This window comes from Podarcis pityusensis, assembly GCF_964106645.2.
Source record: "Podarcis pityusensis genome assembly, chromosome: 17".
Lineage (NCBI taxonomy): Eukaryota > Metazoa > Chordata > Lepidosauria > Squamata > Lacertidae > Podarcis > Podarcis pityusensis.
Window position 1 is genome coordinate 28023640 of NC_138042.1, and position 22778 is coordinate 28046417.

The window sequence follows — 22778 nt, forward strand, 5'->3', positions numbered from 1 at the left end:
CGGGAACCAGAGCACACGGAAATGCCATTTACCTTCCTGCCACAGCAGTACCTATTTATCTACTTGCACTGGCGTGCTTTCGAACTGCTAGGTTGCGGTATTCGAACTGCTGACCTTCTGATCGGCAAGCCCAAGAGGCTCAGTGGTTTAGACCACAGCTCCACCCACATCCCACCAATCTGTGTAGGCAGTACTGAGCTAGATTTTGCAGATAATTTACATCTTCCCTTTGGAGTGATGCCTTTCCTCACAGCTCCCACACCTCACAGGTGTTCAGAGTAAGGATACAGAATCTATTCTTTTCCATTTTTTCATCCCCACCCTGAATGCTTGTTTGCATTGGTATGTTTTTTAAATTTGATTGGTTGGTAACTGAATTCCAGTAGTTCTCATGTGATTGGGAGGTATCCAGTGGAGGAAAGACTCCCTTTTATGTGAAGCAATATCTGTTTTAGTATCAACTGTGAACACTGCTAAGTTGAATAAAGTGTTGGAGTGCTCTTGGAGAGCAAAGCTGCAGCAGAAGGTAAAAGTGGAAATAGCCTAATTGAGATACAGAAGGCTGCATGCTGAGCTCTAGAAAGAGAGGAAACTACAGTTGTTTGGGAGTTAGAAGAATAGACTGTAAGCCCATGCTTGGGGAAGGATGTGGCTGTAAATATTCTGTTTTAATTCATTTATAACTATAAGTTTCTGCAAATAAAGCTTTTTAATGTTAAAGTTAGAAGACACTGGTTTAATTTCCAAAGAAGAGTGCCAGTCATATATATGATTTGGGATTCTTAGCTGTGTTTTTGCTACCCTTACTCAGCAATTTCCACAGCGGTCTAGATTTTTCTTTAAGTCCTCACAAATATGACCTCTGTCATAGCACCATCAACCCCTGGAGCGGGTAGGGGACAATGGCTGTCTCCAGCTTTGGATTCTCACACAGCAAGCTGTGATAAACTTGGCAAGTCACTGAGCATGGCACAAGCATTTCATAGTTCATTTGGAATTAGATTCACTATTTTATCCATCTGTTAATGTCTGCTATATGCGTGTCATAACATCAGGAATAATGTTGTTTTATTCGTCAACATCTCCAGCAGAATAAGGGAGGCACACAGTTTTGAAAAGCTACATACACCACCCATGTTTACAATAATTGGGGAGAATTTTAAGGTTCAGTTCCACTGTGCTCACAAATACGCTCATAATTCACCCCTTCCAAAATAAAAATCTCAAGGGCTTTGTTTAGCATTCAGATAAATGGTTCATAGAGAAAAGGTTGTGATGATATGATACTTGCCTCTCACCCCTCACTCATAGCATTGCCACTAAATGAGCAAAATAAACTATTTCAAGTTGCAAGTGTTTTTATTTTGATATAAAATATAATGGAAAGGCACATATTCCAATGAAAAAACACACACACACAGCTCCCTAAAGAAAAATTCATCATGGGAACATTCTTATGCTTGCCAAGTGAGTAATTTGGAAAGAGGAACATAAAAATATATATCTTTGCCAGAACTTTGCAATTATAACTGGTAGCTGTTCAAGCTGACAGTTTCCTGTTATAGAGTAGAAAATGTCTGTCCCTTTTCGTAGTAATTTGACAAGCTGCAATATAATAATGGAAGTAGGGGTGATATCCAAGTATGTTAGCAAGGGAAATGACTTGTCCAACACCCATGCTTATTTTTGAGAAAAAAATATTATTTTTGACACAGTGAACATTCAAACTACAGGATATATATGTTTGATATCAATCTGATTTTTTTCAGCCCACAAATATTTGCATTAACAGACATTGGAGCAGTGCCAAGTTGTTTAACTGACTAACTCATTCTATGGAAAATTCTGCCCTTCCCCCATGTTAATATTTAAAATAGTTTCTTATATGAGAATATTGTATATGTGAAAGCTTTGCAGATGTGGCTTTTCAAATGTTTCAGTATTAATAAACCTGACAAGCGGTTTTGTGAAGTTTAACCTCAGAGCTTGTCAAATCCAAAATAAGACATTCAAACACGTTCATTTAATATTGACTCCGGGATCTCTGAACTCCTATGCAATGTGGGAGCTGTGGGGACAATTGTGGATTTCAAAGGTACTAAATGGATGAAACATAAACAGTTGTCTTATAATTATTGATTCAGGCCATCAAGTTCAGGATTGTCTACACCAGGAATCGGGGATCTGTGTCCTTCCTCATGTTAATGGACTACAACTCCCATCGTCCCGGACAAGTGGGCCATAAGAGTACTTTAACATGGAACCTGTGGGCTGTGCACTGCCTCATTGTTTGTGTGTGTGGCAGGGCCAGATTTAGGTTTGATGAGGCCCTAAGCTGCTGAAGGTAATGGGACCTTTTATATATCCAGCTGTCCTTTGTCAACAACAAATTGTCACTGTTTTTGTGTGTGTGTTGAATATATGCTATATGGTAATTTATGGACCTAATAGGTATCTAAAGCCATTTGCCCATAACAAAATATGTATTTTATCAAAGTAATTGTTGAACTTATCTTATATTTTGGAAATGTACATCCAGTTGTTTTTCCCTTTAATTTTTTGGGGGGACCCCAAGAGAGTGGGGCCCTAAGCTATAGCTTGTTTAGCTTATACGTAAATCTGGCACTGGTGTGTGGTGGGAGAACAAGGCCAAAATATGACACACACACCCCTCAGCCCTTGCACTGCCTTCCCAAAGACAACTCAGCAATGCACTGGACTTTGGGAAGGAGGGGCAAAGCTCTGGAAAGATCCTAGAGCCCTCACACCTCCTTCCCAATGCTGGGAAAGTGCTAACTTGTATTTCGGAATGAGGCGGGTGTCAGGAGTTCAGCATACACTTGAGTAGGACCCTGGCAGAGACACATGCCTGACTGGCATGTTCTCTCCCTCCTGGTCTTTCATTCGGGAGCTTCATAAGCTTTCTTCCCACTCTGTGGAGTCAAAACATATACCATCATGTGAAAGGCAACAGTCCTATGACTGCAATCATGGAGCAGGAATTCTAACATTAGGATGACTCTAGGACCCTGTCCGAACCCTCACACTTCTTTCCCAAATCCCAGTGCCTCGCCCTGCAGGCAGGGAAGGCCCCAAATGTTGCCAAAGGCTGTCAAAAAAGGCCTCAAGGCCCGCATGCGTGCATTGAAACACTCTGTCATAAACTATACTAGGCCAATGATCTGGTTCAATATAAGATAGCTTCCTATGAGTTCTGTTCTTATGAGTCTTTCCCACCCCTGCCTGGAGACGCCAGACTGTATCTCGGTTTGTAATAACTTGAAAGTATTATTTGTTCTTACAAATCAAACTGTGGGAAACATTTTAACAGTTTGTGGTAGGGCCACCAAGAGTCAGGAAATGGTTTTTGTGGACTATTTCCAGCCTGTGAGCCACCAATTCACCATTCCTGGGGGAAATCAATAGCCTGGAGTGATCTCTGCACACATAACAGCATTCTTGGCAGACACAATCAAGTTCCAGTATTCACATTTGAATGCTAAAACAGTTCATTTTTCTTGACAAGCCTTTTCCCCCAAAACAATTGGAAGTCATTCAGAATCTCTGAACTGATTAATGTGGCTATATTCACACGCTTTGATAGGGCCAGTCATCTTCAACCGCTGTTACAAACGGCAATCATCTTGTTTCATCATGGAGTATCATAAAACTATAATACAAGTCATCAAATAAAAAAAAATCAGACAGGCTGATTATGAAAAAGCAACCTGAGTGTGGTCTGTGTTTCTGAAGAAATAAGCAATACTGAGGTAGCATCTATTGATCTGACAAATGGGGGGGGGGGGACAGCACGAGGGTTAAGTCCTGGAGGAAAGTTGGTGCAGAAGAACGTCTTTTCTTTGACAGAGAATGAGACCCATGACATTGAGTAGATGAGAAAATTGACAAGAAGATGCCGATGCCTCTGGCATATGAAAACATGAGATGGTATGTTTGGGTGATGGAATAGTAATTAGGCACTTGAACGTCAGGTTTGGCTTTCAAACATCCATCTAGCACCAATTTCATCCGAGCTTATCTCTGGGTGCTCAATTTAAACAGTGTTCAAGGCTTCTAAGGTTATGAAACACAACTTCAGTGGAGAAGGCAAAGGCTGGAAGTAGTACAGTTTGATCCCATGCATTTTTTCTCAGATGGAATGAGTTTGATGCAGTGCCAGGGGTGGAGCGAAGGTGGGGTGCACCGCGGGGCCTCCGGAGTCTGCCTGCCTCCTTCCACTCAGCCACCCTACAGCTGGGGGGGAGGCGGCGGATGGGCCGTTTGGGCAGTGCTGAGCCTGCGTGCGCCCAAGCCACCGCATCTCTCCCAGGAGAGACGTGTGGCTCAGGCGTGCTGTAGGGCCCGTGGTGAGTGCTGCTTGGCATTTTGTCACCCCCCTCAGTGGTGATACCCGGGGCAGACCACACCCACCGCACCCCCTTCCTCCGTCCCTGGGGCCAGCCCCACTGTTGGGTGTAGATGGAGGCGATTGCCTTAGGCAGCTGATTTTAAGTGACGTGAAAGGGCATCCAGTTGTTAGCTATTTAATTTACTGCTTTGAACTTTTACTGCTAGGGAAAAGAGGATGCCCAAGGATGTTTGCATTCCAAAACCATGTAGGCTGACCTTCTGCTAGTTAGTAAACCTGGTTCAAGTGTAATTTATTCTCATTTTTCATCCACCACCATTTTGACACTTATAGGAGCCTGCTGATGATGACCTTATTTCTCCAAAGAGTAGCCTGGTGAGGCTATTTGTCCACCTTGCCCTGAATTGCCTACTTTGACTGTCGGTGGCTCTCTGGAGTCTCAGGTGAGGTCTTTCCCATCACTTGCTAAAAGCGCCTTTTAAGAGGAGATATCAGGTGTTGCCCCAGACCTTCTGGAAGCAGAGCAGAGCATGTACTCTGCCACTGAGTTATTATCCTGCCTATAATTCTATGAAATACAACTGATGAGAGCATCATTGTAGACCCATGTGCAGTGGGCCAGAAGCCAGTGGGGCAAGGGGCTGAAGGTGTAGAAGGAGAGAAAAAATAACATGACACCAGCTTGGGATCAAAATGCCCACCCCTTTATTGATTACAGATGTAGTATGGCTTTGGCATAGGCCTTGGGAATGTATCCTGAATCAGCCAAACCGATTGCTGGCCGATGACTCCATTAGGGTCAACCCTTGCTTAAAGATCCTCCCATTATGTAAATCATATAGGGTGATCTAGCCAGGTCACCATTTGGGGTGTTCTGTGACCCATTAGTCCCTGTCTTGGCTTCCGAACAGAACTCTACCCCTGGATCAATTTACCAGTGTACTCTGAATTTGATTCCACCCACCCCCTAGCTTAACCTACAGATTCCACCCAGTGCCCTTTTCTGTCAAAAGTTGTGACAGTTGCTATGAGGAAGGCAAAACTCCCAATTCATCTGCAGGCAAACCCCTCACTAGCCCTGAACATGGCAACCAAGTAATTTCCAAAGCAAGGCCATACGTGTGCACTGCCCACTTACCTCTGGGCAGAGTCAACAAAATGGGGTGCAGGTTGGGACGCCCAATTCCAACTGCACTGCCCAAACACAGCACAGCTGGCTTTTACTGTATGTCATGGTGGCATAACTGACCGAAGACTGGCTCTAAGCAATAACAGGTAACATGTGGCTGATAATGTTCTAACAAAATATATATAACCTCTAAGGAAATATTGGTGTATAGAGAAACTACATCTAACGATACTAACACGGTAGTATTCAAAACCTTAGTGCAAGGGGTCAGCAAGGTTTATCTTACCTGGGCTGGATCGGTCCCATGGAGATCACTCCGTGGGCTGGATCGTGCGCATGTGTGAGTGCGCTCACCCACGATTTTCGGCCTCTGCGCAGGCGTGATTTTCGGCACCGTGGAAGCAATTCCCTGCACCGTGCTGCGCCAGTTTAGTGCAGTGCACGAGCGGGCAGCTTGGTTCAGGGGTAGCTCATGGGCTGGTCAAACAACCTCCATGGGCCACTTCCGGCTCATGGGCCTTAGGTTGCTGACCCCTGCCTTAGTGCGTTCCACTTGTTGAATGAAATGTGCGGTATCCCGTAAGCATGCCGGAGAGTCCTTAGCGAAGGGTTGTAAAGATCCTACCAGCTCTATAACTACACTTTTAAAAACTGTTTTGCAACATACATATACTATGGGTTTCATTGATAAACACACATTTGTATTTCTTCTGCCACCCCATCCCCACATAACTATTTTCTACTGTTTACCTAAGATTCATAAGAATTTAAGGTCTCCCCCAGGTAGACCAATAGTTTCAGGCTCTGGTTCCATCCTGGTACCTGTGGCAAAAATTGTAGATTCTTTCTTACAACCCTTCGCTAAGGACTCTCCAGCATACTTATGATATACCACACATTTCATTCAGCAAGTGGAATGCACTAAGGTTTCGGATGCTACTGTGTTAGCATCGGTAGATGTAGTTTCTCTATACACCAAAATTCCTTTAGAGGTTATATATATATTGTTAGCCTGTTGTTGCTTAAAGTTTGTTTGTTTTTGCAATACATTGGATTTGCTTTGTTACATATCGAAGACTGGCTCTGACAGGTGTGTCACTGAAGCACTGATCCCCCTCCTCAAAGACTGTGATTGGCCAATTGAATTCAAATTTCAAGGTCAATCCCACCAGCCCCTGTAATCAGCTGGGGCTGACAGTGGCACCAGCTATTTGCATGGGGAAGACTCCCCTCTGGCTTTTGAGTGGCCACACCAGGCTGCAATTGCCACTGCTACTAAAAAACAGTAACTGAATTGCTGAAGTTGCAAATCATTTTTTCCCCCTTTCAGTATATTCATCAATAGATTGCATTTTCTTGAACTGAGCCTCATGAATTTTCTTAAAGTTTGGAGTGGTAGAAACAAATCCTGTTCTCCCAGGCTTCTTTTCAGAGGCAGGATCCACAAGAATCCTACCTCCTTTTCTTCTGGTTTCTCTCTCTTTTCGTTGACCTTCAGTATCTGAGTTATCTGCTAAATTTTCTACAATTCCACTGTGCAACAGACACTTGTTTTGGCTGGTCTTCAGCGTCTTCTAGACTCAGCATCCTGGGTCTCTTCACATTCTGTCACCTCTGTCAGAATCTCTTTCTTGGGAAGTTCTGTTTTTCCTTCTGGGTTTCCCTGTGCATTATCATATTTCTGTTTTCTACGCCTTTTAGTCACCATGCTCATTTACAAGCCTTTGACTGCTGTCTAGCTCATCTGTATCTGTAGATAAGCCTCTTTTGTTTACCATACTTCCATTTTCCTTTACTGCTGCTTCAACAAATGTAACAACTTGTCTGCCTTGAGGTTGGCCTTCAGCCCCACGCTCTTGGCCAGGTGCCTCAGCTCGCCGTACTTGAGCGCCTCCAGCTGCTGCCTGGAAGCAGCCTCCATGCTCACCTCCTCCAACTGACTGTTCCAACCACCGCACTTCAAACTCACCCGCTCAGCACTCACAGTCTTCATCAAGCAGTCACATCTGCAAGCCCAGGAGATATGACAAATATAAGCAAACTAATGGCAGGTAATTGTTTTCAAATTTGTTACATTAACTGAAGTCCCATAACTCTTTGCTTTGTCACACATTATCCCACTTACAAGTCTTCTGTGGATAAGCGGTACTATTAGGCATTACAGTAAACACATACAAAACACCACTGCAACTCTGTGTATTTTTTCTTCTCTATTCCCCTTCCCACTCATGATGCCTTTTCTATTGACAGTATTCTAAACTATTTTGTCTGTTGCACAACAGGTTCTGTTTCATATATTGCTTCTGGCTGTGACTGTAAACTGAATAGTGGTAATAAGTGGATGTTTTCCCCTCATGCTGGCACCAATTTCTTTATTGTTGAGCCATCGGATTGGTTTGCTCCATTATTTTCCCATGTCGCCAGCTCTGCAGCTCTTGCCTGGAGTCTTACATGTTGAAAGGGTGTCCTGCAGTTCTTAAATAAACAGTCTGCTGGACCATGAAAACCCCAAAGAAGCAGGAGCCCTGGCTGCTGACCCTGAAATCTCACATGCATCCATGTACTCGGCAACCGCCGTGTGAAATTCACACCAGTGCTATAGATGTGAAATGCAAGCCAATGGGCATAATGTTAGTTTTTATGTTTTTACATAGCTTAGGAAGCCACAAGAGAATACATCATTGAAAAAAATTCAGTTTAGCATTGTAATCCTTACCTTTGCACATACAAATAATTAAAAAACAAAAGGTATATGTCAGGCATGTCCAACTCCCTAGAGGCTGTGATCTACTCCCAGCATAAAACAACAACTGGTCGTCATTGGAGGGGGCGGGGAAGCAAAGTTGCTGAGCTTTTTTGGGGTGGGAAGGACATAAAATGCACAAAAATAACCGCAACGAAAAGAACAGGAGGAAGCGAAAAAGACTAGCTTCTTATCAGGAATGACCACCCATTTCGTGGACAGAATGAGGACAGTGGGGGGCGGAGACTTCCAACACATTTCTTTCTCTGGCAATCGAAAGGGAGCTCACGATCGACCTGTTGGACATCTCTGGTATACGTCAACAAAAGGTTCTGGTGGTGGGGAATGATTTAATGCAGTTGCTTCAGCATTATCAACATGAGAAAACAGACTCAAGCAGTCTATTTACTACTACTACTACTATAACTATTACTATCTGTCACAGGTTGACACAGTTGAACCTCATCACCATGGAACCTCACATATGTTTGGTAAACAACTTCCACCCTAGGCATACTATAAAGAGGGAGATATGTTAGGGAGGAAGGAGAAGCCAGAGGAACAGCATCAATTTGGAATGGAAGGTCCTACAAAATTTAAGAATTGCCTCAGCAAGGGAGGCACAACAGAAAACAACCAGAGGCTCATTTTGGGCTAAACCACAGTGGCTAGCTAGGAACACCATCCAAGGACAGCACTGAGGAAAGAGGGGAGGAAATTTACTCAATTACTCCAGGAGGAGCTCAATGTTGGGAAGAGACTTGACTTTTATATACTGGGAGCCTAGGTCTTGCCAAGATCTTTCTTCAAGAATAGCAAGATTTCAGGGCTCTGAGAGCACTCATAACTTGGCTGCTGTGATACAGGAGAAGATTGCAAAACCCTGCCCTTTCCCAAAAGGTGCCAGGCAGTGCTTTTTTTCACCATACTACTCAAAGGGGTGCCCGTCTCACTTCCAAAAGAAATGCTCCCAGTAGCCAGCTGAGGTGAAGTTCTGTAAGCGCACCAAATAGCAGCCACATTGTCTCCATCGGTGGTAAGGCTGCACAAGGAGATAGGTGGCGAGGCAGGAAGAGGGGAGGGAAACTGCACCTGCGCGGTGAGATGAGGCACCAAAAGCACCTTCCTTCTGTGGCTTCTTGCTCTCAACCCCTCCTTTCCATTCTCAAAGCTCATTGGCTGCTGGCACTTCCCGCCTTTGCAAATCATGCCTCCAATACTTGCAGAGTTGCTGTTCTCTGCTTCCAACCTGCTCACCAACCAACCAACCAAACAAGAAATCAGCCATCAGTCACCTTTCATATAACAATACGGTCCATAGGTGTGGTTTCTGCAGCTTCAAAATAAAGCCTATCTCCTTATTTAGACAAAGCCCAAAGGTGGTAAATTTTATCCTTTATGACTCAACACATGACATGCACTAGTTAATCTGCTATGGATTCTTCCTGCTTATTGAAAATTATTGAAATGATTGAAAATACTAGATTTCAAACAGGTACCCTAGCTTACCCTTTTGTCACATTTAAAAACTCAATTCTTTCTCCCTCTCAAAAGTAAGAGAGCATGCAAAAGAGCAAAAGTACAATAAAGGAGTGAAGTGGCTCCATCTTTTATTTTTCTTTATGGATCATTCTTCCAATAGATCACATAGTTTAATTAAACTGATGGATTGGGAATTTTAGAATTTACATTTTAAACTGTAAAATATGGGGATATATTGGAAGTTGATTGCATGCTAATTAAGCAATAAGTACTCCTAATTAAATTACTGGATTTAATTCTAGAACTGCAGTTAAAATGAAATTGGTTACTCCTCAAATTTCCATTTGAAAGGATTGAAACGTGGGAGAAAATGAAACTATCTAGGGCAAATTGTGATAAGTATAGTTCTGGTGTATCAGTTATCACACAGATGCAATAAATAAGGAGACAAGAAAGACATAAAAGGGCTGAACCAGATATATTTATTTATATTTACACAACCTTATCTACAGAGGTGACCATCATTTGGGAGCTTCCTGCAGCCAATTAGAAGCTGCGCTTTGGTTTTCGAACATTTTGGAAGTCGAACGGTCTTCCGGAATGGATTCCATTTGACTTCCAAGGTACGACTGCACAGGAGTTCTCAAACTCTCCACAACCAAGGACCACTTGAAAATGACTGAAGGCATTGAAAGACCCATGTAATGATTTTTCTGTAGGATGTAGCAATTGTAATGCCCTGTGCTAGATATTGTATGGGTTTTTACTCTAATGTTATTGCTTCTTTTATTTCTTATACATTGTATGCAATTGCGCTGCCATTTGAATTCTATAGAATTCACATTGCAATTCCACAAAATACAATATAAGAAATGAAAGGAGCAATAAAAAAACCAATAAAAAACCAATTGGACTATTAAATGTGAAGGATGTGTCTTCAACCACAATGCCACAATTTGCTGCGGACCTGGATGAAGCTAGCGGGCTACTGGAGGCCCACAGACCACAATTTGGAACCCTTGACCTACGTGACACCTTTTCAGATGAGTATCACAACTCTGAGTGGGTAAGAAAGGTTATCCCCAATGATAAATGATTAAAATCATTTAAGTGAGAGGTCAGCAAAGTAGCTTAAAACAGAATGAATGAATGTGATCTACTGGAACATATTGGGGTAGAGTTTGAAAAAGAACACATCTGACTAAGGAACAATTTAAAAGTGAAAACAATCCTATCCATGTCTACTCAGAAGTAAGTCCCATTTTATTATTTGAAGCTTACTCCCAGTTAAGTGGGGCCATGTTTGCAGCCTAATATATCAAAGGCCCAGGAAGGCCTGAGTTTTTATTAGCTGACAAATTTCAGGACCATTGGCCCAGATACCCAGATATGTACTGGTGTTATTATTTCTTTATATTTCAGCCTATTTTGTCACTTTAGTAAGTTTGTAATTAAACCAGAGCCTAGGACTTGCCGATCAGAAAGTTGGCAGTTCGAATCCCTGCAACGGGGTGAGCTCCCGTTGCTCGGTCCCTGCTCCTGCCAACCTAGCAGTTCGAAAGCACATCAAAGTGCAAATAGATAAATAGGTACCACTCCGGCAGGAAGGTAAACGGTGTTTCCGTGCAGTGCTCTGGTTCACCAGAAGCGGCTTAGTCATGCTGGCCACATGACTCGGAAGCTGTACGCCGACTCCCTCGGCCTATAAAGGAAGATGAGCGCTGCAACCCCAAAGTCGGTCATGACTGAACCTAATGGTCAGTGATCCCTTTACCTTTTTAAAGTAATAAGCTATCAGGGGTGTCAACTTGAATGAAATATTGGTGGGGCAGGTAAGCCCCACCCCACATAATTGATCACATGACACAGCACCCCCACCATTTCAATGGCAATGCCCATCAACGGGGGGGGGGAGCATGAAGGGACCTCAGCCCCTAGAAGTTGACCCCTTTGCCACCTATAGAAAGGTAAGATGTAAGTATTTAAATCAGTCATGAATACATGTCAATATTGGGTCCCTGGTGGGTGGCATATAGTGTTGAGGGTTTCTAGTTTGTGCCCTCTAACTTAAACAAGCACCATTTAGCATGTCTGGGGTAGTCCTAGATTTCTCACAATAACTTATGAGGATAGAGGGATGGGAAAGGAACAGGGACACTTTTTTTTTTTTTTTTTTGGTGATTTTAACATCACACAGCACAATCTTACACATGTTTACTCAGAAGTAGGTGCCATTAAGTTCAGAAGGACTTACTCCTAGGTAAGGATGGGTGAATGTGTCCATTTTGATTTCTCACCATTTCTCATTTTTCTAATCTTAATTTTGATTCTCCACATTTCAACATCAGTTTGAAGTTTGCTTTGGTTTGACGTCATCACCAGCATTCCAGCGTGAATTTCTCCTAATCCCAAATACACATTGCTGTATGCAATTTTGCCTAATATGCCCTTTTTCGCAAAGCAAACTTCCCTATTAGAATTCATTTCTGTATGCTATTTCTACCAATATATTTATTTGTATGCATACTTTACCCTCCTGTATGCCTCTGCTGAAGAAGTGAATTGCAAAATTCAGAGCAGTTTCAATTTTAAAGGATGATTGGTTTCAGATCCTGTACTGTTTTGGAAAATATGAATTAGGTATGTTTGTCTTTAAATGTCATTTGAATCAGTTCTGCCCCCACCCTGTCATATTCTCGGGTAAGTGCGTATAGGATAGGAACACTTCCTTTGTTCATTGACACAGTCAGAGCTTCTCAACAGTTAAAAGCCTGTTGTTTCTTGATCTGACAATGAGGGCAAGAGGGCAAGGATAAAGCAATGACAAGGCCATGTGTTGAATAAAATCAAAGGTGACAAGCATTCAGTGATGTGCAGGCTGTTCTGGCTGCGTCAGGATGATCAATAATGAAGTAGACAAGAGAGAGACCTTCAAGTGGGCACGTCAGCCTTGCCACTAACAAATTTAAGGACATAGGAAGCATTTGCTGGATCAGACCAAAGGCCCACAGAATCATTGGAAGGGACTCCAAGGGTCATCGAGTCCAACCCTCTGCATTGCAGGAAACTCAGCTAAAGCATCCATGACAGATGGCCATCCAACCTCTGCTTAAATACCTCTAAGGAAGGAAAGTCCACAACCGAGGGAACCCATTCCATTGTCTAACAGATCTTACTGTCAGACAGTTCTTCTTGATGTTTAGCCAGAATCTCCTTTCTTGTAACTTGAAGCCATTGGTTCGATTCCTGCCCTCCAGAGCAGGAGAAACAAGCTTGCTCCCTATTGCACATGAGATATTTGAAGATGGCTACCACATCTCCTCTCAGTCTCCTCTTTTCCAGGCTATCCTGGTCCAGCATCTTCTTCTCACAATGGCCAACCAGATGACTATGGGAAGCCTGCAAGCAGGACCAGAGTACAATAACCAGAGTGCAACTGGTATTCAGAGGCCTGCTGCCTTGTAAAAAAGGGGGGGCTGGTAAAACTTCACCCTAAAGTGTGCTGATTGCCTCCGAGTCCAAAAAATACCCTGAGAACAAGCCCTCATAATTTGTCTTAATTTTGTCTTAGATATTAGTAACCAAAGAAGACTAAATGTCAAGACACGTCTGGCTAGCAGCATTTATTTTTAATTGGCAGCAGGCTGTGAGATGAAGAAGTGCTTTCCTCATCCCCCCCCCCATTTTTACTGTTTATTTAATCTTATGGGATATTAAAAACCTATGTTTATACAGTTTATAGTTTATAGTTTATTTTCTTTCCTTTTTTAAACTATAACTCTGTTCTTCTTAGGTTGCATTTTTGTAAAGGGTAAGTGCAACTCTCAACTCTTGTGGCTTTTGCAGAAGAGGAAAAGTTGCAAGAATGTTGCTGTTCAAACACGTCAAAAAATAAAAACCCACCCCAGCAATGAATTAATGCAGCCTTGTAAATGTTTCGGTAACTGAAAGGTTGGCAAATCTATCATCTCTCGAGGTGCTGAGAAAGGAAAATATTTTCCCCAACACCATTTATCATTGCCTGTCTACCTCCTCACTCTTAAGTGACTCCTGAAACAGTCCTAATTTCACAGAGCAAAAGAAAATAAGCTTTATGACAAGCTGCAGCCGAGAAAGTACTACAAGCAAATAGAAGATTCTTTGCATTGCCACTTGCAAAATCTGCAGCATTTAATATAATGGTTATGTTCAGCAGTATAGACTTTTGAAGGGAGATGAGTAACTGCCCTGTTCCTGTGGCACCCTGTGCTTCATCAAAACCATTGCATGCATGTGCAAACTCCATAGCATCTCATTAGCGTCAACCAGGCCATTGGAGTTTCTTCATAGAGATTTAGCTGGTCCATTCCCTCGAGTTTGGAGCTCCGTCTAGTGAGTGGCCCAAGTCGTTGCTCAAGGAGGGTTGAGGTTCTGCACAACCACCAGTGGGGGTCTGTGCATGATGCTGTTTGGGATTTATTTGATGCTTATACTGTGTGCAGGTAACAGGGCTGTGGGCTGCGGAAATGCTTCAAGAGGATTACATGGAATGATTTGGACAAGGATCTGGTCCCATCTAGTTGGAGAGAGTTAACTGTACTGGAGAAGAAACTTCCCTGAGTGAATATGATCTATTCAACAAACCTGCTGTAGTTGGATCTGGTTTTGGAGAGTACAGCTAAATGGGACACAGCTGGGGGCAGCCAGAGGAAGGACCATCTACCTTGGGCCTGCCCATAAAAAGCAAGTCTAGAGTGAGAGACTAAGATGATGTCCACTGTTTCCTAGAATTCTTCTCATTGTGAGATTTTTGTGGGCGAGCTGAGAGTTTGTTTGGCTCATGGGTCCAGAAGCTGAGAGGTTCATTTTCAGAAGGAAAATGAACTGATATTGATTTTTATATATTAGTATGTAACGTTTTTCTATGTAACTGTGTATTTTTAAAAATATTTTCAGTTTTCTATTGTTGCTTCAGTTTTCCCTACACAACTTAGATATATTTAAAATATATTAAGTATTGTAGAATATAAAGTGATGTAGAAATTAAATAAGCAACATTCAATCAATCATCATGAAATATGATTGGCAATTGGCAAAAGCAGCCAATTCTGTAGGAAGACATGACATTCCTATTATGCTAAGACCATTGAATCATTTCACCCATAACCTCTTGACACAGATGGACCACCTGACCACTAGAACGCCATCAAAATCTGGCCTAAAGGTGGTGGTGTTTTTTGTGAGAATGTTGAAGAATTTCAAGGTACAAAAGAATTTGAGAAGGACAGTAAAATATCTTGGAGAGCGTATGCACACCATGATATTCTCTGGAAAGAGATCACATGGGGCTAATGGGCACCAAAAATTTGTAGAGAGCAAAAAAGAGTTAAGCTAAGACTAGCAATGTTTATTAGGTTCATTTTGCACATACTTACTGCAGCCTGAAGTCTTAGGCTTATACTTAAATCTCTCTCTCTCTCTCTTTCTCTCTCCCCTCCCACCTCATTCCTTGTCCCATTTCCCCCATCCTTCCTTCCTGCAACAAAACTACAGGACTATAAATGCCTTACTCCCTCACCCCTTTTGTAACATTTATATGTAAATGTTCCATTATGTATGCATGTTATGTCATTTGTTGCATACTCTTACTAGCCACCACAAAGCGCACTGTCTAAGTGGTTGTTTAAATCAAATGCAATTCCCAAGAGGCCATTAATAAATGGGCTGGGCTGGGGAGGGGGAGAAAGCATTGCTTTCAAAGATATACATGCTAATTACAATATATAAATAGCCGTTTTCATAAAGAAATCTTGTCATATAATTAAATGCTTGTAGGGGAAAATACACCCCAAGTGGCTATATAAACAGGCACGGCGTAAATCTGGATTGCTCTAAATACATATATATTATACAGGGAATGCATTTTCCTAAGGCAATGTGATCAGCAGCGCTCTATGAACATCTGTCATTTTTTGCTTGTGTGATAAAAACTGGGCACTTGTGAGTGAAAAGCTTATGCATCAACATGTGCGAAAGGATGGAGCAAAATACTAATGGAATGACTATATCTTACTTGTGCACCTGTTCCATATTGTGAATGTGTGAGGAGGTGTGTGTTAATCTGAATTTATGATATGGTTTATCTCTGTAGATCGTGGCATAAGTATAAGATTGACATATCTCTCATATGACATGAGAACCACCCCGGCTGAGCTCTGGTGACCCTGGAACAAGCCTGATGTCTAAAGCAGCCTTTTTATACATTCTGTCACTCCTATTTCCTATAATAAACCAAGCTTTCATTCTTTATTTGTGCGAAAGCTTCTTGTGGGCATAAGATTAAGGGTTAACACACATACATAGCAAGCACACGTCATAACTCTAGCAAGAGTTCCTAAGCCTCTCTGCAGTGTGTATATGAATATACCTGAGTGCTGGCTGTGCACATTTGAATTCAGGCCCACACTCGGGAAAAAATGAATTTTTGTCAGTGAAGGAGGAGCAGAGTGAGAACGGCTTACATGATACCTGAGATAACTTGAATAATCTCAAAATGTATTACAAGAAATGAGAGCCAAAGTAGAGGGGAGACAGAATTAGTTTGATGTACAGTGGTACCTCGGGTTACAGATGCCTCAGGTTACAAATGCTTCAGGTTACAGACTCCGCTAACCCAGAAATAGTACCTCGGGTTAATAACTTTGCTTCAGGATGAGAACAGAAATTGTGCGAAGGCGGCGGGAGGCCCCATTAGCTAAAGTGGTACCTCAGGTTAAGAACAGTTTCAGGTTAAGAACGGACCTCCAGAACGAATTAAGTTCTTAACCTGAGGTACCACTGTATATGGCAAGTATTCATATTGTCATTATATTTGAAGTAATTTTGGGGGCTCATCTCCCCATGAAGGTGAAACAGCTGCAATACTTACAAGGGAAGTAAAAAGTGTTTTGATGCTAGCAAAAATTCTGAGGGGAGCCGCGCATAGTCTAGTATTGAAGGAGTGGGCAAATTTAGAAGGGCTGTGTGCTTGTGGTGGGTGAGACCAAAGGCCAAAGTGGGCAAAATAATAGTAGTAGTAGTAGTAATAATAATAATAATAACAATAATAATAATAATAATAATACATTACTTATACCTCACCCATCTGGCTGGGCCTCCCCAGCCACTCAGGGGAGCACCCAACAAAATATTAAAAACACACTAAAACATCAAACATTAAAAACTTCCCTAAACTTCAGATGTCTTCAAAGCAATGAATTGCCTTCAAAGCAATGAATGCAAATTTTACCTTTGTACAGCAGGTAAGATTCTACACACCCACCTCTCTAGCTTCCAGCCTGACAAGCAAGAAGCATTATCAGGGTTCAATAACACACTGCAGCTGGGAAAAAATACTCAAGGAGGGTGAACTACAAATCCGGTAAGGGATGTTGCCTTGAAGGAGGGGTCGTGGTTGGAGAGGAGATGTAGCATGGGGAGAGTCCAGTGGTCAAATGGAACTACTTGGAAGACCCCAGTTTGTATCAAGGTCCTGAGATTCTCCATCCCTGGTCTAGTGAACTGTCATCAATTTCACCAAAAATGAAATTCAAAGGGAATGTGAGGGTTCCTTTTCTAAATATGAAATGTGCTGTTCCATCTTCCCATTCTTTATCACTGCTAGAAGAAGGTCTTTGTAGGATGTGGCAGGAGGGAGGAGTATGTTAGGTAAGAAAGTTGCAGTGGTCAACGTTGGGTTTCCTGCAGATATGTGGGCAGCCGTAGATGCCTGGTTATGCATTAGCCCAGGCTTCCTCAACCTCAGCCCTCCAGATGTTTTTGGCCTACAACTCCCATGATCCTTAGCTAGCAGGACCAGTGGTCGGGGATGATGGGAATTGTAGTGTCAAAACATCTGGAGGGCCAAGGTTGAGGAAGCCTGCATTAGCCATTATCAAACTACATTCTGTTTGCAGTGTGAAACTTACCTGAAATAGAATTACTCCCAGCCCAGACCGATCTCATAAATAGCCCAGTGTTGGGGCCTTTGTTGTTGTTCTTATTTAAATATAGTTAAATCTGCCATGCTTTTAAGTCACTCATCACACAAAAGGCATTCAATAGCTTCTTACAAAAGTATAAACCGTGAAGATAAAATGATATGCTTATGGGCAAGCAAGCTGTAATCCTGAATTTCCACAAGAGACTTTTCAAAGTTTTGTTCAAGTTTCTTTATTATTGGGGGGGGGGGGGGGGGCATCATCAAAACCACAACTTGGCATTTGGCTTCTCATGAAAATCAGCCCAGAACAAATCCAAAAACCTTTTTTGCATCAGCGTCTGTTTTCTTCTCCTTTGAAAGCAGACCTTCTATAGCACAAAGCTAAGCTTTTGTAGTTTTTCATCTGTCTGACAAATCCTCCTCATGATGCTGTCCCCATTGCCTTCCAGTTCACAACGCACTGACCCCTAGTGGCCTCCAACCTTTTTGTTCCGCAATCCCCCTCCCAATGTCAACAGAAGCTGCTAGCAGAGAACACAAGAACAAAGTGGTTCTTCCACTTCAGTAACCCTCCCCTATGGACATTGTATTTCTATTACTGTCAGCAAACAAGGGTGGACTTGAGGATAGCACACACCAAAGCAAGTTGTAGCAGCACAGCAGTGGTCTCAGCAGGGATACTTGTTTAGGCAAAGCTGAGTCAGTTTCATTGAATCAATAGCCTTTCCCAAGTGGAATACTTCTGGGGAATAGTTTTGAGAGAGAGAGAGAGAGAGAGAGAGAGAGAGAGAGAGAGAGAGATCACTCCACATAGAAGCAGCAGAGTTGTTCACACCATATGCTGTAGATAGGACTACCCACTGACCACAACACAATTAAGAACATAAAGAAAGCTTTGCTGGATCAGACCAAAGGTTAATCTAGACCAGCAGCCTATTCTCACTATATGCCTATGGGAATTCCACACTCAGAACTTTATTGCAGCTGTACTCTCCCCACTTGAAATGGCCAGCAACTGCATGAATACTTGCATGTGTACTGCCTCTGATTGTATAGGTAAAGGTAAAGGGACCCCTGACCATTAGGTCCAGTCGTGACCGACTCTGGGGTTGTGGTGCTCATCTCGCTTTATTGGCTGAGGGAGCTGGCGTACAGCTTCCGGGTCACATGGCCAGCAGGACTAAGTCGCTTCTGGTGGACCAGAGCAGCGCACGGAAAAACTGTTTACCTTCCTGCCAGAGCGGTACCTATTTATCTACTTGCACTTTGACATGTTTTTGAACTGCTAGGTTGGCAGGAGCAGGGACCGAGCAACGGGAGCTTACCCTGTCATGGGGATTCGAACCGCCGACCTTCTGATCGGCAAGTCCTAGGCTCTGTGGTTTAACCCACAGCGCCACCCACGTTCCCGATTGTATAGGTAGAACATAGCAATCATGGCTGGTAGCTACTTCAATTCATTTCAAAATCCAATTCAGAGCTTCACAAAAATGGACCTGATTTGGTCCAAAGTGCTTTCATTTCAGGTTTGATTCAAAATACTAATTTGAATAAACAAAGCTATGCAATTCCCAATTCACTATTATAGACATTATTATTATTATTATTTTAAAAAAGGCTATAACCCCGCTTAACAGAAATAGGTGAGATTTACAGGCATTGTAGCCCCTCCTATGTGCTCAAAGCCTGCCAAATTACATACAAATATGGTCAGGGCTGTCTGTGCCGGACACCTTTAAAGTTTATTTTAAAAATTAAAAAAGGAACCTTGTTTGTTTGTTTGTTTGTTTGTTTGACAGAATTGGATGAAATTTGCCAGCCTATTAGTCACTTCCGAATCCTGTCTAATATCAAAAAGATAACTGCAGTAATTTCCCTGCAGGTGAAGCCATTACAGTTTCTGATTGGTTCAAAGGTGGAGTTGCTTCTCTTGTTCCTTTGTGGATAATTTGCATGAAAATAGCATACAAGAAAAAGGTTACTCTAGGTAAGAAAGCTGCCAAAAATGACAGATAAATTAATCCATTTGAGGGGTGGGGGCGGGTTCTGCTATGTGCTTTTAAAGTTGATTAGGCTGGGAGAGAACTAAAAGAGATTTGCTTGCCTTCCTGTGGTTTCCTCGGTGTCAGGGAACTGACATCGGAGCGGGAGGCGAAGGGGAGGCTCCTAGATGATGCTGGAGAAGGACCCAGCAGCAGGGGGAGAAGCAGCTCAGTGGAGGGGGAAGCATTTAAGTGCAACACCAGAAATAAAGGTGGGCAGATGGGGGAATCGGAGAGAGGGCTCCAGGACTCTTCACTGGAACTCAGTGAGGAGGGGACAGGTCCTCCACTACCTACGCCCTCCCTGCGCAGAAGGCTCCCGCGCAGTGAGAGGAGGAGGAGATTGGGTGTCAAACAACTCTTATGTTGGAAGAGATTCAAGAAACGCCCACTGACGGATTCTGCCAGTGACTGAGGCAGTCATGATTAGAAAGGGCTGTGCAGTCAGAAAGGTTTAACAAGGCAAATTAGCCTAGAGAGGCACCAGTTTACGCACGAGTAACTCATACTCATCACAGCAATCCGTCAGTCCCTGAAAGTTGCTCGTGCGCAGCAGCAGGCAGGCAGCATCATGAGCAAGCCCGGAGAAGCCAGCACCCAGGGGGGAGCAGCTGGAGGGCAAACGCTGGTGGAGAGGAACCGAGAGTTGGAGCAGCATGTGGCCATTCTGACGGCGCGGCTGGACGAAAGGCGGTCTCAAGATGCACAGGTCAGACCCACCCCCATAGCAAGGAAGGTACCGGGACTGGTGCACAAATTTGGGGGGAAGCCGCAAGAATACAGTGCGTTTCGAACGGAAATAGAGTACACATTGGAATTGCAGCATGACGATTTTGAAGACGACGCGGCGCGGGTGGCATATATTGTGGGTCACCTGCAGGACGGGGCCAGGGAATGGGTCAGGCCCCTTATGGTGACGCAGAATGCCGCCATGCAGGACCTGAGGAAATTCTTCCAAGCAATGGACGCAATGTTTTCCACTGATGTACAAAAAAGTGTGACAAAGCGGGAACTGATGAACTGTAAACAGGGGAGCCAGTCAGTTAGGGACTACTGGTCGCGCTTTGCCATGATAGTTCACCGCCTCGGGTGGCAACTGGACTCCGAACCCATACAAATGTTATTCAAGGAGGGGTTGTCCCCAACGGTTAAGGATGAACTTTCCCGTGCACCCCGGCCACAGGGGATGGATCAGCTGACCAAGGCTGTGCTTGCGATTGGCGTGCGGCAGGAAGCGCGGGCCCAGGAGAGGCGGGAAGGGAGAGAGCAACGTTGCCATGACTACTGCATTCCTGAAATACCAAGGCAGCCTTCCCTGCCAGCAGAGCCAATGGAAATAGATGGGGCACGCGCGCGGGAAGTTTCAAGCACCAGCGAAGGGCGCAAAAAGGAGGGAAAGGATTGGAAAACCTCCAAGAAGTGTTTCCTTTGCCAGCGGCCAGGACATTTTGCCAGAGCCTGCCCTCAAAGAAAGGCCTGGCAAGGAATGGTGGGAGCCGCAGGGGGTGAGGAGGAGGTGGTAAAGGAACAGGAACAGGGAAACGGGAACGCTTGGCTGCCAATCAAGGGGCACAGCAGCCAGGCCAGCCACCAGTAAAAGTGCCCCAACCAGACCCCCCCAAGGCGGCAATAGCCATCAAAGTGGTGCTAGAACTCCCGAACGGGCACCCAGTCAAGGTGAAAGGGATGCTGGATTCAGGCAGCTCATGTAATTTCTTCAGCAAAGACTTTGCATTAGAGCACCAGCTCCACTTACTGCCTTTGGATTTTCCCTTGCAAGTGACCACCATTGATGGCAGGGAGCTTCTAGGAGGGGAAGTGACACACCAGACCCCACCAATGAGAATGAGGGTGTCCAGGCACTCGGAGACCATCGCCTTTCACGTCGCCTCACTAGCAGGGCCCCCAATAATATTAGGGATGAGCTGGCTAGCACAACATGATCCAGTGGTGGCGTGACATCAGAGGACAGTCACCTTTGGGTCAGCTTACTACCTGGAACACTGTCTAGGGGGGGAAGCCCCAAGAATGACCGTGGCCAGGGTGGCTGGGATGGCTGTGGAGCGGAAAGGGGAGGTGCCGCCGCAATAAGCAGATCTGTGGGAGGTCTTCAGCGAGAAGGAGGCAGATAGACTGCCACCCCATAGGCCCTTTGACTGCCAGATCAACTTGCTTCCGGGGGCTCAGCTGCCAGTGGGTAAGCTGTACGCCATGTCAGACAGGGAGATGAAGGAGTTGCGAGAATTTATTGACAAGAACCTGAAAAGAGGCTTCATAAGAGAATCAAAGGTGGTGGGGGGCAGTCCGGTGTTCTTTGTGGACAAAAAGGACACAAATAAACCCAGGCTCGTAGTGGACTATAGGGCTGTCAATTTGGTGTCAGAACCCGTGACCTTCCCAATGCCCAGGATTGACGACATTTTAACGCGAGTGAGGAAAGGCAAAATTTTTACCAAGCTGGACCTCAGGGGCGCATACAATTTGATCAGGATGAGGGAGGGGGACGAATGGAAGACCACAATGTTCACACCCCTAGGTGCCTTTGAGTACTTAGTTATGCCTTTTGGATTACAGTCGGGCTCCGCCTGTTTTCAAGCTTTCATGCACCACGTGTTGGGGTCTCTGCTGTACAAGAACTGCGTAGCCTTCTTGGACGACGTCTTAATTTATTCGGACAATGAGGAGCAACATGTTAGAGACGTCAGGGAAGTGTTACAATGACTGCAGAAGCACCAGTTGTGGGTCAAGCTGGAAAAATGTCAGTTTCACGCCAGAGAAGTCGAGTTTCTGGGGTACAAGTTGTCTGACAAAGGCTTAGCGATGGACCCAAGCAAGGTGCAGGCAGTGCTGGAGTGGAAGGCTCACAAAACACGGAAGGACGTACAGAGGTTCCTAGGGTTCAGCAACTTCTACAGGAAGTTCATCAAGAACTTCGCCCATTTGACAGCGCCCATCACGGATTGTCTCAGTAGCAAAAAGAAGTTTGTGGGGACAGAAGAGGCCCAGCAATCCTTCGAAAAACTGAAGAAGGCGTTCGCATTGGAATTGCAACT